Source organism: Melospiza georgiana, chromosome 3 (assembly GCF_028018845.1).
Source record: "Melospiza georgiana isolate bMelGeo1 chromosome 3, bMelGeo1.pri, whole genome shotgun sequence".
NCBI lineage: Eukaryota > Metazoa > Chordata > Aves > Passeriformes > Passerellidae > Melospiza > Melospiza georgiana.
The window spans coordinates 80,685,387-80,703,639 of record NC_080432.1 but is presented as its reverse complement, the minus strand read 5'-3'; the positions used below and the strand labels follow the sequence as shown (position 1 = coordinate 80,703,639).

General features: G+C 40.9%; 1 protein-coding gene across 4 annotated transcripts in view; it reads right to left on the bottom strand.

Moving 5' to 3' along the window:
- Window positions 1-18,253, bottom strand: part of FYN (FYN proto-oncogene, Src family tyrosine kinase) — a 137,036-nt gene that overhangs the window by 113,158 nt on the left and 5,625 nt on the right. The window lies entirely within an intron of this gene.

Genomic DNA, 18,253 nt, shown 5'->3' with positions numbered 1-18,253 from the left:
CTTGCACAGCAACTTTTCCTCTCAGTACCACCTTCAATTTGCATCTTCCAAATAAAAATTCTCATCTTTTCTCCCACCAGTTGAGACTTCTGCTGCCAACTCTCCTAGCTCTCTTAATCAAGCATGTTTGTCAATGAACTTGCAATTACAATGTGTGTGGTTGATAAAGCAAAGATATGTGTAGAAATACACTGCCAAACACTTTCACAAATTAAACAAGACATTAAGCTGCCTCTTGCTTCCCTCTTCCCAGTTCAATCCCTCTTCAAGGCCTTGTATCCTCCTCCTGTCTGTAGCCACCTCCATGCCTGCTGTTCTGAGCTGTTCTGCCCTCAGCTTGACTCAGCATTTCTGTATTTCAGCATCTTCTCCTCTGCCTCACCAGCCTTATGCTAAGACTGGGACAATGCAGAAACCATTATGCCACTCTCTAGTAATAAACCAAGTTAAACAAAAAAGTTCCAGCCTGCTATATTCTAAGCAAAAGCACTTTCTGAAATACCAAAATGCATATGCCTACATTTTATAATAACACAACCATCCAGCCTTCTGGTCAATGAGTGTAAAGCACTCAAGTTTTGTTTTTTTTTAAACTCCATTTGACTTCTTGGATTCAACCCACTGTTATTAATTAGATACAGGAGTTATTACATACAGGACTGTGGGTTTTCGCTCATTTCATGACTACACTGTTGGCTTTATCTTTACAGTTTCTGCCTTCTGTAGATAATCTCTTGTCCTGGCTGTATTTTTTGTATTCACTCTCTACCCTTGAGCCTTTCTTCAACCTTTATTAAAACCCCCCTCCAACCCAAAAGACCAACAAAACCCCACCCAAATTCTGTGTCTCACCTCACCCATGTTCCGACAGACGCCTGCTCAAACCCCCAGGCTTGTTTGTGTTCTGCTGCCTGCTGCTCTGCTCAGAGCCCCTCAGGGCATCTCTGCCCCCAGCACCTCCTGTAACACACACTGCAGGAACAAAACAAAACCAAACAAAAAAGCCAGCCCCACCTGGACCCTGCTGCTGTTTCTCCTTTACCTTGGAACAGAAGCGCCCCACTAGAGTTGTTTCTTTCAAAAAGAGTGCTGGCTGCAGCTGTGCCCTGGCAGACAACATTGGTCCACCTCAATGACAGAAACAGGTTTTATTTCCATATAAATAAACAGCCTCCACTGAGGAAGGCAGGGAAGCAGCACAGAAAAGGAAATATTGCAAATATTGCAAGCACATGATTTCTAGTAAGTTTTTGTCAGTGGATCTTCATTTCTTTGCTCCTTGCAAGGGCTATAATACCATTCCACTTAAACTGTACTTTGTTTGCAAGAAACAGCACCTTCTTTCTCACTACTGATTTCCTGACTTCAGCAGGTTCACAGGAGGGTTCACAATCCCTTTATTGTCCACTTTATTAACATGCATGAAGGTTTTCATTTACTACTTGAGCTTTCTATGAGCTCTAAAGATCAGGAGAGATACTACTGAAATGCAATTTGATTGCAAGTAAGCACCAAAAGAATAAAGTGGGACTAGAACTTGCAAGTACTGGTTATTTCAGGACTTGTGACTGGCACAAAGATCCCTCACTTTGCAGATAGATAAGGCTTTTCCTTCCAAGACTAAACAGCACAAGCAGTGTCTGTCCTGAATGTTCCACTGACACCACTTTTTTCCTGAACACCAAGTAAGTCAATGTGGTTTTCACTCTGTTTCATTCCCTGACCTCCCCAACTAGCCTAGGCTGCAGCTCTGTCTGGGAGTGGAAACATTGGTATTGCAGACTACTGGGTTAGTGGGGGAGAGGGCAAGGAAAAACATTTAAAGATAAACTGAAATCCCATTTGAATTATTTCTGATCCTTAAAAGTGTTTGAAAATTGTATGGACATGGTGCTTCCTCCTTGTAGGCTTCAGGGGAGTTTTGCAAGCAAGATTTTCATTGTACTGAGACACAAGAAGATTGAAGTCTGGGTTTCATCCCACTCCACAGGTGGAATGAAAGAGGTCTTAATGAATAGAAAGTAGAAAATTTCAGCTGTCAAAGAAGTGAAACTCTCAATACCATGGACATGTCATCTTCTCACAATGTTTTTGTCACACAGATTCTTTGGTCACACAGCAGTACAATATGTGCTACTGTAAACTTGCTTGAAAGCACCTTTCCTGGACTCTGAGGCAAATGCACTAGAGCTGTATTTCAAAATTTTTTAATTGAATAATTTTTCCTTCATGTGCTGTTTTAATACGAGTGCCTCCAAAATGAATCACCACGATTACTCTTCCACAAACACATAGTACTGGCATGTAGTAAAATTTGTCAGCACAAAACACTAATGATCCTAAATAAAACCAAATAGAAAGAAATAAAAGACAAAGGACCATACAGTCCATTTGGGAAATGCTTCCTGAAGCCGGAGAGAGAGAGGCTTCCTGCAGTGCTAACATCTGCACAAGACAGAAAATTTATTTCCCCCTCTCCCCAGAAAGAAATAGAGATGGAGGGAGAAGAGGAAATGGCAGACAGCAGATAATCTCTATTTTACACCAACAGACAAAATGACAGTGGAAAAGACTTCTGCCCTCTGGGGTTCACAGGAAACCAGTCACAGGATATGTGTTCCTTTCAGTTCAGTAAGTGTACACTCTGGCAAGTTGTGGCATTAAACACAAATGGATTTTTTCTTAAAGTTACAACCACAAGCAGCATGGAATTTCTCAAAATCTCTTACTATTAGTATGTTGAATAATATGAATATAGTCTTAAATAAATATTAATATATCTAAGTCCAGAAGCAATGATACAACATCTATTATGCATATATATCACTTATGATTTGCTCCATTAAGCCCAAGGAAGAAAACCTCTCACAGACACAACTGACCTGGGGTTGGTTTGGTTTTGGTTCTTTTGTCTGTTTAAAGAAACAAAACTGAAATTGCAAATCCAAGTTCCATCAAAAGGCTTTCAGGTAACCTTTTCTCAGAGCACAGTATAAATGTTTACCCACTTCTCTCAAAATGTCATCAACATTGTGTTGGGGACATGCAGTGCAGGCACTGAACCAGCTTTTACTCATACAATAATGTTAACAGGCACAGGATGTGATTGCATTTTTATTATTTCTTTGGACTCTTTTAAGTGTTTTATCAAGTGTCCAAACACTACTGACCATGGGCTTCTCAGGATTTTCTTTTTTTATTATAATTGATAAGTAGCTTATACAAACACACCAGAAATTATATGACTCAAGTGCTGGTTTGTGGCTTTAAAAATATCTTTACTTCAAATAAAAGTTAATTGCCAAAAAAGATCTCCTCACCACTGACCTCCTCTAACAATCCTGTCCCTTCTTCTAAAATCAGGGTAGCAGTATCAAAACATAACAAAGAACAACAAAATCCCCCCCCCAAAAAAAACCGAAAGGAAAAAATAAAGCGGAAAACCCCAACAACTTTCAATATCTCTCACAGTTTGTCAAACCTGTCATGTTCAAGGTAAAAGTCATTGTAACACTGAAAACTAGAAATTTTTGAAAAAGACAAAGAACACAACCTTTTGGTTCTATTATATTTTTTCTGATTGACACGTGCCAGCTGTTCAATGACTGTTTTAATGCCTCCTACTTCCACTCTGTCAGCAAAAACAACAAAAAAATTCAGTTCACATTTAACAAAAGGCTCATTTACAAACACCTCATTTAGCAAGTAAAATTTGTATGTAGTTTCATCCTTTAATGTCTTCTGTTCATTCTATAATCTCATTCACCAGCACTAGTGCATTTCACAATATCCTATCACCCCACTGCCACAGTAGAGAGATATATATAAATCTCTTTATAATCTCTTATAAAGGCTATTGCTGAGAGTCAGAAAAGGACAGCTTGATGAGTTTGTCCTTTGACATGCAAGGAGCCCAAACAGCTTTTAGAAGTTTCTACCTCTTATTTTTAAACAGATGATAAACTATATTATAAAGTTAAGAGAAATTAACCTGAGAGTATTAACTATCAAAAGAGACGAGGTAAGTGAGATCGTAGGACTGAGCTCTTTGTAGAAATCCACGAAAAGAGGTGCTGATGGTTAATTAAGATTGTGCTGATAAGTGCCAAAAGTCAAGTTCTCCATTTCCCCTACACCTTTCAAGTATAATTAGGTTTAAAATAAAACAGAGTATCAGTGCTGACAGACACGGGATCACTTGTTTATGTTCTGACTCTGCTTTGTATTACCTGTAAAGGACAGTAAGATTTCATACAAAGAGCTGCTTCACATTCTTTGACAGAAGAGCTCTTAGCACCGTACAAACTGAAGTCCTAAATATTAGTGTTAAAAACAAACAAAAAAACCAGAAAAACTCGAACCAAAACCAAAAAGAACCAAAACCACTCTGGTCCCCCCAAACTAGAGCCAGGTAGTTAGAAAAACAGAAGTCCCATTTGTAAGCTCTTTCCAGGGTGCCAGGCTTCCTTGTCGAGCAAACCATGGTGTCTGTAACCCGCGGGGTGCTTGGGAAGCCAGCCTGTGGCTCAGAGCATTCCCCACGCACACCCACACACACACACCCACACACACACACCCACGCACACCCACACACACCCACACACCCACACACACCCACCCACACACACCCACACAGACACAGGTGTACAATGCACCCCCGTGGCAGCCACAGGAAGGCAGAGGTGAGGAGCCTGCAGCCTGCCCTCCCACCAGCCCCCAGTTTCCACTCTGCACCGTGCCTCCCTCGCTGGTTTCTCGCTCACAAAGGCTGGTTTGTCGTCTTTGCCACAAGCACTGCAGGCAGCAGCAAATCGCTGTGGTTCACGTGTGCTGACTTGCAACACCAGTTCGCAGAGACCTCTCTGGTTAGTGAGTGTGCTGCTTCATACCCGAACAAGAGAAAGCCTCAGCTTTTGCTCTCCCCGCCTCACTGCAGATTTGTGACAAAAAACCAGTTACACACCTTGGCATGACAAAAATATTAAGGCTATGTATGAAGTACCAAACCCCAGACCTCCCAGAGCTGTCACTGGTTGTGCCACTCGCATTTGCCTGCCCTCCCCCAGCTTGCCCAAGACTTTACTGTGATGAAGCTCTTAATTACATGGTCACATGGAAAGCTTCCCATAAGAGCAGAGTCTCCTATTCAGTGCCTAAAATGGCTGGTGCTTATTCAATGTGTATGTCTAATGCTTTTTTTTCCCCTTTTGACATTCACTGTCATTTTACAGAGTGATCTTCTCAGCTTGCTCCAGAAACACAACCAGCTCACTCATGGGTCCCTGCACTGCTCAGCACATGAGTTCTCCCTCACAAAGCATGCATTTTTTTATAGCATCCTAAGACACCGGGAGTATTATTGATACTTAATGACAAAGACAAGATAAACTCCCAAGTTCTTTAGGTGCCCAGTTTGAGAGAACCAAGGCTCGATTATTCAGTACATCCACAGCAATGAGCCCATTGACTTCCTTTGCAGCTGCACTAACTTGACACTTCTCCGGCCATCCCAGAGTTTATTGGATTGCAATGCAGCAAAATAAGTCACTTCTCTTAACAAAGTATGCTTAAGTGGAGCCTCTTGCCCAGATGCCCAGCAGGTTCTTGCCTTTCCCTTCCTCCAGACTTCCCCACTGCTTTCATGCAGCACCTCCCAGCTCCTGCAACAGGTGAAGCTGTGATACAGCAGGAGACAATCTCTCCTGCTGCTGCCTTGGTCTGCTCCACCGGGCACTAAAGTAAACAAGGATCTTCTCAGCTGAAAAGCCCAGGATCACATCAGGCAACTAAAACCTGAACTGTAACACACAAACACTGGTACTGCAAGCACTTAAGCATCCTTGACATCAGGAAAAAAATAAAACCCAAGGAAATATTATTTGAAACAAGACTATTTTAAGATTGTTAAAAGTAAATGTTTCCCATCCCCTGACAAGTTCTCATCATATGAGTGCTTGTGATTAATCAGCAGGCTGATGCACAGTCTCTCCTTTTTAAACTCAGGGAGAAAAGGGAAACTTCATGCTGTTTTTACTGCTGGGTTAACCACATTCAAGGGGGAGGGCAAGGGGTACACACCATTTATCAACAGATTTCATGGGTTGTTGCTACCTGCAGAAGGAAGAGCCCAAGCCCTCAAAACTTCAGTTCAATTACTTCCAGATTAGACAAAAGAGACTCTGTAATCCGTGACTTCTTCCTCAACTTGGTTTAAAGTTTTTACTCTGCTGGAAAACAGAATCAGAGAGGCTAGAGGAATTGGTCAGGATTATTAAAAAAAGGAGAGAATGAGAAGGGAACACATGAGCAGCCTTGAAAGATGAGGAAGGCTTTTACTAAGTGACAGTGCATTTTACTTGCACAAGAAATACAGGCAGGAACAGACAAGCTTCCAGGACCTGTTCCCTTATGGTCTGCTGTTTCCCTGAGCACACTGAAGGTAACAGAGATGCTTTGTGCAAATACTGATGACAGCTAGATATTAAAATCTCTCCAATAACCAAAGGGTGGAGAGAGCAGTTGGAGATGCCCTTCCCCTGAACTCTCTGGAAATCGGCAGTGAACTGCATTCACTGTATCCTAACTTGTGCCATTAGGACTGGAACGATTTAAGACCCTGGCATATCTTACATTTCTACCATGCACAGTTTTGTGTCACTCTCAGAGGCTGTTCTCAGGAAAGCAAGATTCACAAAACCTCAGCTGGCTTCTGCCCGCCCTTATTTCAACATGCCTGTGTGCTTTGTGGTTTAAGAGGCAGCCTGAGTCAGTGCTGATGTAAATACATATATGTTGTGTCAGTTCTGGATACAGACACTGCAAAAAGCCATGAGAGATACTTGGCAGAGATGATGGGTGGGCACTCCTCCCACTTAGCACCATTACTGAACACTGCTGATGTACACACTCCAACCGCAGCTGGAAAGCTCTGCACAATTATTTGCAACTGAGCTGGCAACTCAAGGCTATTCTTCTGTACTTAAGAAGACCAATTTCCCTCACAGAAGCAGCAGGTTATTAGTGTAGAAGTACTGGCAATACCTTAGAAGCCACACATCTCCAAACACTCCACTCTCCTCTATGAGGCCCATAGGAACTCCCCTTCAAAAGACAACAGAGCTTTTGCAACTGCAAATTTCCAACTCTCTGAAGTAGCTGGGAAATTATCTGTTCTGGACATCCATTAGCAGACTCCTCAAATATATAACACAGAGAAGATTATAAAAACAAATTACTGTGTGCATTTTATTTTTCTTCTAGACACATCTGCATAGCAATTTAGGGGGAGATCACTGGGAAGAAAAGGAGTTCTACTGGATGTGGGTAGCCTGTTAAACCTTCTGAAGGTTCAGGGTGTCATGGTAAGAATCCACACTCAGTGTCTGCAGCTCAGCCAGCCTACAACTGTAGGATGCCTTTGCACCAACCTGCCAGCCCAGGTACTCTGCTGACAGCAGTGTGGACAGATGGACAGACACCTACATCCCCCTTTACCCTTTTCACCAGGAGCAAGGCCAACACCCCAGCCAAAGCCAGCTGCCTAGGTGTGAGCAGCCTGCAGGAGGGTAAACCCAACACAAACCATGTAATCCAGAGCAACTAATGAGTGTCCACCTCAGCAGCATCCAGCAGAAGGGCAGGCCCCAGACCAGTAACACATAAAAAGCCAAACCAAACCCAAACCAAACAAAAAACACCCCAAAATTCTGTCCAACCTTGAATAAATATATTAGAGCTCACATATGTGCAGATAAATCCTTTTCACTGTATCAGTTCAATAAAAGATAGTATCAGTTTAAGCCAAGATGGCACAATTTGTCCAGTTCTACTCAATGAGAACTAATGCAGGATCCTTACTCACAAATAGAGTGGTTAACAAAAGTGACAAACCATTCAATGCTTACAGGAAGTCTCAAGAAACACCAAGTTTCTCAGCACCCAATATTGCAGCAATCTATTTCTTTCTCTCCCCTCCCTCCTTCTTTTGTCTTTTTCTCTAGAGGATGAATTTATCTCAATTCCAGTAAAAGCAGAAGTAAAGAAAAAAAGCAGCATGTTGGCTGGTACCTCTGTTGCTGTTGAAATGCAGAACAAATATGAAATGTCAGAGCATGATACTCCCAGAGGAAAGGGCTGGCCCCAGCCAAAACTTCTAGAATAAAGCACAGACATAGAAACCTCAGCCTGCAAACAGAATGAAAAGTTTTGTCTGCTCCCCGTTCTGCTCAATTCACGCCTAAACTTTTCTTATACCGAGTAGTTTCCATAACTGTCACTGAAATCAAACCAGCAAGACCTCAAAGAGATCAAGCAGACAGTTCCTGAACTTCTGGAGAATGAAAGGGATACGGATGAAACATCTTTTTTGGGACATTAAAAATCTCTTCTCCTAGGAAGAAGAGACTGAAAATTACACATTCTGGGCACTACCCATGTGAATTTAAATAGAGTAAGGCATTATTCTGGTGACACACCAGTCAACTATTTTTCCAACAAACTCGAGGAGGAACATTACTGAGATGCAGATGCAGCCAAGTAATGCCACTAAAATGCCATGACTGGCTGGTGGAGCAAGTCTGGGAGATTGCTGGGTATGCCTAGAAGGCAAACTGGCTATCAGGTTTTCAAATCCTCTGTAGAACACTGTGTGTTCAAGTGGCTTGGGTTACTTTTCCTCTATAAAAGCTTGATAAATAAATCTACTGATAAAGATTCTGCATTGAAAAAATTTTTAAAAATTAGATTGTTACTTCAGGTATCTAGCAGTTACCATTTGAACTTCCTAGAAACAAGGGTCACTGAATTTAAATATCAAGTTGTAATCCCTAGGCCAACAGAGCTCTGTTTCTTACTAATGCATCCTCCTGTTCATCCCTTTACTGCCTAGTTAGTTGTGTCATTGAGGCTTCCCTTTCACCTTCCCTTTTGCTCCATGTCTCCTGCCACCCTGAAAAGGTGAGAGAAGAGCTATGGCTGGTCAAGCAGAGCATACATGCTGACTTGGTCTGGCAGCACCCAGGTGTTTGACATCCACAAGCACCAAGTTTGAGAGTCCCTTCAGGAGGGTTAAAAGCAGAGTCTCCTCTACACACCTGCCTCTTCTGAAAAACATTGGTCATGAATATCATTCACAATCACCTTCATATTTACTCTGAGACATCAAAAGACTCACAAGTTTGAGGGACAAGTGAACAAACTGCTTAAGGCTTATGCCTACAAGAACCAAAATATACAGAAATCTATGCTTTTAACATTTATTTCTTTGCTATACTAAAACCCTCACTCTACTCTTAATACTTTTTAAATTTTGTAATACACAGACAGCTGTACTGTGTGGTCCCTCACACTACAGGGACAGGAGACCGAAGGTACAGTTTCAGAAAGCCATAGAAGTAGAAAGAATCTTCAAATATTCATTATGCAAACCCAAGTAATTTCTTTTACTTCCTATTATTCTTAGATTGCTTGATAAGAATGCAAATTTGTACACAGGCAAAAAGAAAAAAAAAAAAAAAGAATTGGTATTAAAAACTGAAGCAAAGAAACCCAAACCACAGGTGCCAACAAGGAACTTCAAATTTATTTGAGGAATTCTGGCAAGTCATCACAAATGAGCTCTCATAGGAATACCAAAATTAGGTTAGCAGTTTCTTGTGAACATCAGGTAAAGAAAAAAATGCCCTGAAAACACAACAAAACTACTGCCAAGAAGGCTGTAGTTTATGCTGCTTTTCTTCTAGGTTCAGCCATTGCTAATTAATATAAATCATCATCCAGATCTCTCTTCCTTTGAGTCAAAAAGGGGTAAGATAGCTTCAACATGTTCTCCCACTCCCCCAAAAACCAAAACTCAAAGGAAAAAGTTTTCAAAACCAATTAGCTATATATACAGGCAATGGCAAGTACTACACCTCTAGTCCAAGCATGTGGCATGCACTCAGATTTAAGCATATCAGCAAAGGTAGTTTGCAAAATTATGATTCAGAGATAAAGTTACTTGAGATCTGCCCAACCCTTTTGTTTTAATACAGTGTATACCTTACTTTGCCTCTTTAGCATATGTGGTAATTGCTCTTTTAAGTTCCTACAAAGTAATTCTTGACAAAAGGGCATTGAAATTCCTACACCAAGGAACCAGAGGGAATAAGAAGCCCCCTTAAAGCAGCAGTCAATACCTGATGTGCTCTGGGTGAAACCCCAAGGTGCCGCTTTTCAAGCAGTAAGCCACCACACGCTTGTCAGAGAATAAAGTCACAAGAAGAGGAGAAAAAAAAAAAAAAACCCTGAGTCACATCTATAAGATGAAAGGACCATTTCTGACATTTTTGGTTCATACACATGTTGCACACAGGCTGGCAGTGTGCTTGAACAGCCAAGGTCAGTTATCCTGGAGGGCATCTCTATCTCCAGGAAGGTTGGAGATTTGGGAAGGGTGAGGGCACGGGGAGTCAGTGGGCTTGTCTGTTTAGACAGCACTGATAATGCCTTAACTACTTTAAAACAGGGAAGAGAAAATAGTGTTAAATGCTTCATACTGAGCCATGCTCCAGCTCCTACCACTCCTTTTATAGAGGATTTCCCTTGTTTAATTTTTTTTTTAAGAGATTAAAAACAATATACAAAGAAGTCAGTGTATTGCTTAGAAACATCTGCCAGCATTAACATAAGAAAATTAGGAACATTTTTAGGATCAGCCTCTACTACGCCCATTTATGCATCAGCAATTTCAAAACAGCATAGATCAGCCACAAATCAACTCTAACAACTAGTCTTCCAGACAGAGCAATCAAAGTATATATATTAAAAATACCTGAGTCACACTGGTGGAGCCGACCTCCAACACAATTTGAATGTGTTCGATTTAATTAGAAGGTGTTGACAAGTGCACGCACATTTATTCCATAAGAAAAAGATAGTCACCTTTGAGATCTTGAGCAGCAGCAGCCACCACACTACCTTGGACCTCAGTGGCCAAATGAATATGTAATATCTCTAGCTCTAAACTCCCACCCCTTCCTTCTCTCCTCCAAAACCACTCAAGTATTTAAATATTTAAGACTGGTAACACTGGCTTCCGGTCTTGCCACCATCCAAATTTTACTCAAGGCTATGATGAAGAAGACTAAAGGTGCTGGCATTGTCTGGAGTAGGTACTGATCTCCTGCACTCAGTGCTGTTTGTTGCCTCATGTCCCAAAGTTTCTACCAAGATAATACACATCACATTCTTCAGAAAAGGAGTTTTTGACTTCTCTATCTTGTTGACGATAACCTAAGTGTAATCTTGTACAGCCCATTTAAAAAAATATTAAATGTGAGTTGAAACACATCCCCCGCATCTTGCCATTGGAACTATTTTACTCAAGCTGCAACCAAACACCAGAAAGCTTTCAAGCTCTTCACATGACTAAAATCAAAACTGGAACAAAAATTCTGAATACTTTCAACTCTCACTCTCTCCCCCATGAGAGCTTAAATACTGGGCCAAGTGACCCTAATTTCTGATTAAATAAAAGCAAATAAATAAAAGCATGCACCCTTCTGAGCTGGTGAACCTCACCTGAGCGGCCATGGCAAGAGCTGCTCACCAGCACTGCCACTAGTACCTGGGGAGGGTGTGTCCCCAAGGGGTCAGGGGCGTGTGTGTGCCCATTATTTACTGTGGACAGGCAAAACTCCCCATCTGTCCACACAAACCAGTGATCAGATTAGTAGTAAGCCTCCACTTTGAAATATCTCTTTCACAAGTCATTCTGCTCTGTAACAATGCCTCAGTCACCTGAATGAGCTGTGTAACCCAAGGGTTGTTTCAAAACCAGGAGGGGCCTCTTGCTCACTCTGAGCTGCAAACAACTCAACCTACAGTGATAGCTGTACTGAGTGAAAAAAATACAACTAATTTTCTGGGCTGGGCAAAAAAGTAATCTGTCTTTTTAATTTTTAATCACCGTGAATATAAGCAGTCCTGCAACATTATGATCAGAGCATTGTGAACACACATTAGCTCAGGCTTAAACAGCTCATTTGTGTTGGGAGATGAGAGGATTCACAGGTAAGGCAAGGAAGGTGAGCAGTGGAGAAGAACAAGGTAAGCAAACATGGAGACATGATTGCTGTAAGCAGGGGTATGGGAACAGAACAGATGAAAGAGGGACCACTAAAAGAGCTTCTGTCAGCCATAGACAGTGCCACAGAGCTAGAACAAACACCCAAAGAAAAATCAGAGGAGGAAAACAGTGGTAGCAACAGCCAGAGTAGGAAGGGAGACTTTGAACAACTTCTCTGGTGGGAATAAATAAATAAATATTAAAGGTTAAATTAAAAGAAAAAGGAAAAGAAAAAGAAAAGAAAAGAAAAGAAAAGAAAAGAAAAGAAAAGAAAAGAAAAGAAAAGAAAAGAAAAGAAAAGAAAAGAAAAGAAAAGAAAAGAAAAGAAAAGAAAAGAAAAGAAAAGAAAAGAAAAGAAAAGAAAAAAGAAAAGGAGAGCAGCCTGACATTTCCCCTCCCTTGGCAATCTTCCCCTGCTCAAACCTCTCTACCACTTCCTTTTACACCAATGGGCTGTTAAGGCTTCCTTTTTCTTTGGTGGAATAGATACCCAGGAGATCCTCCAGGCACACCAAGAACTCAGCCCAGCCATCTCCCTGACCACCAGTCAGTCAAGCAGCTCTCAGCACACACTCAACACCTCAGACACTGTGCCACAGCTACCTGTGAGCCAGAATTTCCTAAACTAAACATTAATATATTACACATTAAAGCAGGTACATGCAGGTATAAAACCTACACCTTCAGCTGATCTCCCACACTGGACTTCTGAGCAAGGTGATGTGAGCCACACTCTCTTAGAAGCAGCAACAACTGCAGGATAAGTCCCACGTGCACAGGTTTGCTGATGGTTTCTCTTGTACTCCAGTTGTTCCGTGTTTTTTCAAAGAATAATTTCAGTACTTAAACCACTAATCATGAAATTTTCATTTTGTGTGTGTTTGGAAAAAAATAATCAAATAGTGTAGGAAGATTAGACCTTAAAAAACACAAACTACAGCAAATCACATGCAGTACGTCAGACACCCATAACAGCCCACTCACAATGACAGAGCCTCAGAAATCTAGTGGAGTAGAAAACACTTTCTGGGTATAAAATTTTAAGCACAAGTTTTTGTCCCACAGCTCCCATGAGGCTCACCTGGGTGGCACAACTCTTAGTTCAATACTCATATTTGCTACCAAACATTAACTTTAAAGCAGGTAACTTAGCTAATAGCCAAAGTACTGCCAGGAAAACAAACAGAATGCACACAATGCATCTCTGCATGTGCTGTTTACTATATGCATTTTCTTCACTGTTTTAACCAAAATGTGATACAGATTTTATCAGGTTATACAGTTTCAGGTTATATTGCAGTATGAACCATGAAGGACTGGTGCAAAAAATGCACTAGAAGGAAATTGAAAACCTTTGCAGTTTTCTGTACACAAACACTGGATTGGTCACATCCTTTGTGGAACTTAATCAGAGGACCACCACTGCTTTAGCTCTATTTGAGGTGACGGAGCCTGGAAATGCTCTCCTCTAAGGGAGAGTTTCCACCAGCTCCAGCTGGAGGGAAATGAAGATAACTGGCAGCAACTGAAGACCTGGCACCAAATAAGCAGTTTAATTAGCCGACAGGAGGAGTGAAGTAATTATTCCTCTCCCTGCAGCATTTGGGAGACCACATCTGGAGCGCTCGGTCTGCTTTGGGAGTCCTGGGAAAAGAAAGACTGACGTACTGGAGTGAGTCCAGTGCGTGTCCACAAAGCTGCTGCAGCACTTGACATCTGAGGGCGAGATTGAGAGCTGGGTCTGTTCAGTCTGTCCTGGGAGATACTCCAAACCTGCCTGGATGAGGCCCTGGCTTTGAAGTTACTCCTGTTCTGTTCAGGGAGATTATTTCCTTCAAACCCACAGCTCAGCTCAGAGATGGCAGAAAAACTGTTAAAAAGTAGTTTAATGAAAAAGCTAGTAAAAAAGTAGTTCTAGAAAGACATCTGTTATCTCTAGAGAGATCAGTTACAGAAAATAAATTTTTACAATATGATTGGGTAAAAAACACATAGGTGATCACTCCTTTAAACAACACTAGTCGTTTCTCCCCATTGTCTTCCACCTCCTTCTTAAAGTATGATGTGAAAGAGTTCAAAGCTACATACTTGTCACAATTTAAAAATGTTTAGCAAGTTCCCATACCAACAATCATGAAGTAAATCTACATGATGTGCTTTGACTGCCATTTTCAAGATATTTTCTCAGAAATTATACCTCACAGTGGCAACTGCTGATTATAGAAGAAATTCTTATCTCAGTTTTGGGTACCTACATTATCGGCAAACAGATTTTATTCCCTTTGCAGAGTTGCTTACACCTGCATTTTCTTAATATTTCTGTGATATTTCACTTTTGGAAGAGAGTGTCAACAACAGTCCAGTGGCATTAAGAAATCCACAGATATGTATTAAAACTTCAAAATTAAACTTGAATCACAAGCTGTCTGCACTAGTTTACTTTGGTAAGACCTTGTTCACCAAGAATTACTCTCAAATTCTTACAATGATACAATTTGAATGCATGCTTCTCTAAACAAGGTAGATTGAAAATAAACATTGCATACCATCACAGCATCATTGCATACTATCATAGCACTTGTCACCTCAAAGTTTGTGGGTAGCTGTTTTAGCTGAAGATCCTATGGAACATAATAATGTAATATAATAATAATAATCCTGTCTTTCGTGGGGCAGATAATGTAAAAAAAAAAAAAAAACAAAAAAACAAAAAAAAACCACCCCAATAATACTAAAAAATAATAAGTTTAGTTAAAATTTTTAAAAAAGCTAGTTTGAGTAGTCTGATGCTATGAAAATGAACATTCATCTATTAACCCACTCTTTCTGGTCATTGTTCTCTCGTCTCTTATTTTTTATGTCCAGAAGTGAAGCACAGCCTCTACAACACCACACAAATACACCCACAGCAACCACAAACATGTCACAGTGGTCCTGGAAGCAGTGCAGGCACATGAGCACACTGTTCCTCTGGGCCCCTGGGGCTCTCCTGAATCTCACAGGTGAGCTCCTCTGCCCACCGTGAAGGCACTTGGGTATCTTGGGTCCCAAACTTGCCCTACCCAAGGAAATAAAGCCAAAGCAATGCAGATTGTTCTCAGCATAGTCCTGCTGTGCCACACCAGCACTATCTAAAGGATGACAGGTATCTTCTGCAGGACACCAACTGAGATGACAAATCATGGAGGAGTTGACCACAAAAGCAAGATTAGGCTGACTCGTTTAACACCTACATCTGTACACTCAGCTTCATAAAGCAGAACTGCCTACTAACTCTACTGCACAAGAGGAAAAATAATCCCCCAAGCCCAACAATGTAACCTCATGATTTTGAGCTAAGATTTGCTGAAAATATAAGGAAGGGCAGAGACAAGGTTACCTCACCCTTAAAAAAGTCACTGAATCACACTGATGGTCAGTGGTTTTAAAAAAAAAAAAATTAAATGCAAGATTTTTAAAAAACTTCTTACAGGGCTAGCAGAAAATTTCTGTGAATGCCGAGTCATCAAGCAGTGCAAAGCGATGCTCTCCCCACCCTGCCTGCCATGACTGAGGGGGAGGAAAAGGGACACAGTCTTCCCTGCACACTTTTATCTGCAGCCCTATTTGTTCCTTTTTGGCAGCCCCACTTGAACACTAGGACAAGGAGTTCTGCAGTTTTCAGACAGGCCAGTAATGCTGCCCTAAGCAAGAAAGACACTCAGTGCTTGTCTTCCACCTCCCCCCGTGCACAAAAGGTCACTTCCGACCTTCAAGTGCAGGGGATGTTTCTTCCACAAGGTCACAACATTTAGCAGCTCTCTTCTCAGTCAAATTTTTGGGCTCACTACTTTTCCTACAAAAGAGAAACTCCTAGAGAGGTGTTCAAAAGAAATTGTAGCCAATGCTATGTGTGGTGTTTTTTGAGAGCATACAGCCTGCTACACTGAGAGTTAAATCTGGCTCTTCAGTTTGTCAGTTCCTGCACACTGATCTTATCCCAGTTGTAGGCTGAGGGCCTTACAAAGTTTTTCAACAGTGACTACAACTAGTACAATAGGTTTCATTAAACACTTTTTTTCTCCTTTTAAAGGTGGTTTGCCTCAGCCTTTCTGAATAAAATAGAAGAGATATTAAAAAAATAAAATAAAAATCCAATAGCTATTTCTCTTCACAAGTCCAAAGTATGAGGTCTTATGAATATAAAAATCACTGACCATTCAAAGATACCTGGAGAATTTAATATTTGGAAAGAAAGGCCTGCATATTTGGCTAAAGACTGTAAATTAAAATTATTAATAACCTCAGATACTGTGCTATTTAAAATATTAATTTTAAATAGTTTTACTCCTTCTTGAAGAGAGAGAGACCAGCAAAACATTTTCAATTAATTTGGAAATGGGAGTGAGAGTGTTTCTTGATGAAATCACCAATTTAAATGCTGCACAGACTGATAACATCCAAAAATTTCATAATCTGTTGGCTATCTCACAGATTAACCCCAGAAGGAAATTTAGGAGTTTTCAGTTGCTTCCCAGAGAAGACAGGCAGCAGAACTGGCATTTTTGTTGATCTTTGGACAAAAATGTTGCTGGATATGGGCTCCCTCTCTGTAATTCAAAATTTATTGGCATACAGTGACAGCATGCAAAAGGACCTGTTCACAGGAAGTCCTAAAAACGTGCAAGAAGTCATGAACTTCACCATAATAAAGTCTCTCCACCATTAACCTCATCACCAAGAAAAAAACCTGAGCATTTACATATAGTTTAAGACAAGAAAACAGTCTAATTGCCTTCTCATATGACAGAAGTTTCCATACCAAGTCTCAGAGATGCTCTTTTTTCTTGGAAAAAAAAAACATATCATAGCTGCCTGGTGAGGGGTGCCCATAAAGAAAAACGAGTCCCAAGAACAAACAAATATCCTCTCTTTTAAGGGTGTGAAGTTTGTTTTGCTTACACCTGCTCTCCCCCTCTGTCCCTGGGGTGAAAGCAGCTGGAGGACATCACCATCTTCCAAACAGGGCTGTGAGCTGGTCTCCTCTGCTAAGCCCTAAGGAATGACCAGGTATGGGATGAAGCTGTGTGCCCAGCACTTTCATCACCCACTGTGGTGGCTTCTGGCTTGGAGAACTTCTGAAGCAACCAACAACAATTCTTCTCAATTATTCTGGGCAAGAGCATCAACTTCAACTATAAGCCCCAGGGCAGCTCTGTGGTTTAAAGGTCAGGTACAAAGGGGGAGAAAACCCAAAATACATGTTAAAAAATAATTTAAAAAATCAAAACTCAACACATTTATCTGTACATTGTTATCAGCAGCCAAGACAGGAAATGCATGATATTCCAAAGTCATGCCAGGAAAACTTTCAGAGCTGTCTTTTTTGTAAGTGGTACAGCTGCAAGTCAAAGATCAACGTTACGCAAAGTGCTCTTTCACACACAGGTTGTTCAAAAACAAGGGAGGTTGAAAGGTCTTTATTCATACAATAAAAAGCCTTCAAATGAATGTTAAAGTTTATTTGTAAAAAAAAAAGCAAAACCAAAAGACCCAACCCCACCCCCAACAAGTAAAATAATTGAAATTGTAAAGTAAAAGGATGCTAGGAATCACCAGACAGGCCACTAGGGAACTGTCATGGAATAGTAAAATTTTTCTTTAAAAAAGCACAAACCTGAATGGGCATTTAAGATTAATCTTCATTTTCACAGGCTGTTTAACTTCTCTGTATAGAGAATATAGCAAATTTAGACCTGCCATGATTGAGATTATCTGGCAAAAATATTTTCTACTAGGACTATACCAAAAAGACTCGAGCACTATTTTGGTCAGATCTGTTAACAGAGATCTGTTAACTGGAGCCAAGAGGAAAAGGACAATTTTAAACAGAGAAGATATTTCATGTAAGCCAAGCCAATCATTTGAGGTTTCCTCCTTACTCCTCCCAAAATCACTAAAACAAGAGTTATTTTCATGTTAAAATGGTGCCAAACACTTCTTTTCTGTTAAAGCAAATGTCCTCAATCATACACACACAAGGACAGCTTCCTCTGCCTGCTTCAGCCAGCTCTTCCCTCCGCCTGTTCAATGTCCCTCCACCCTGCTACTCCTCCCCTTCTTCATACATTGTCCTGGTGCCATTACCATCACTTTCAGCTTCAAAAC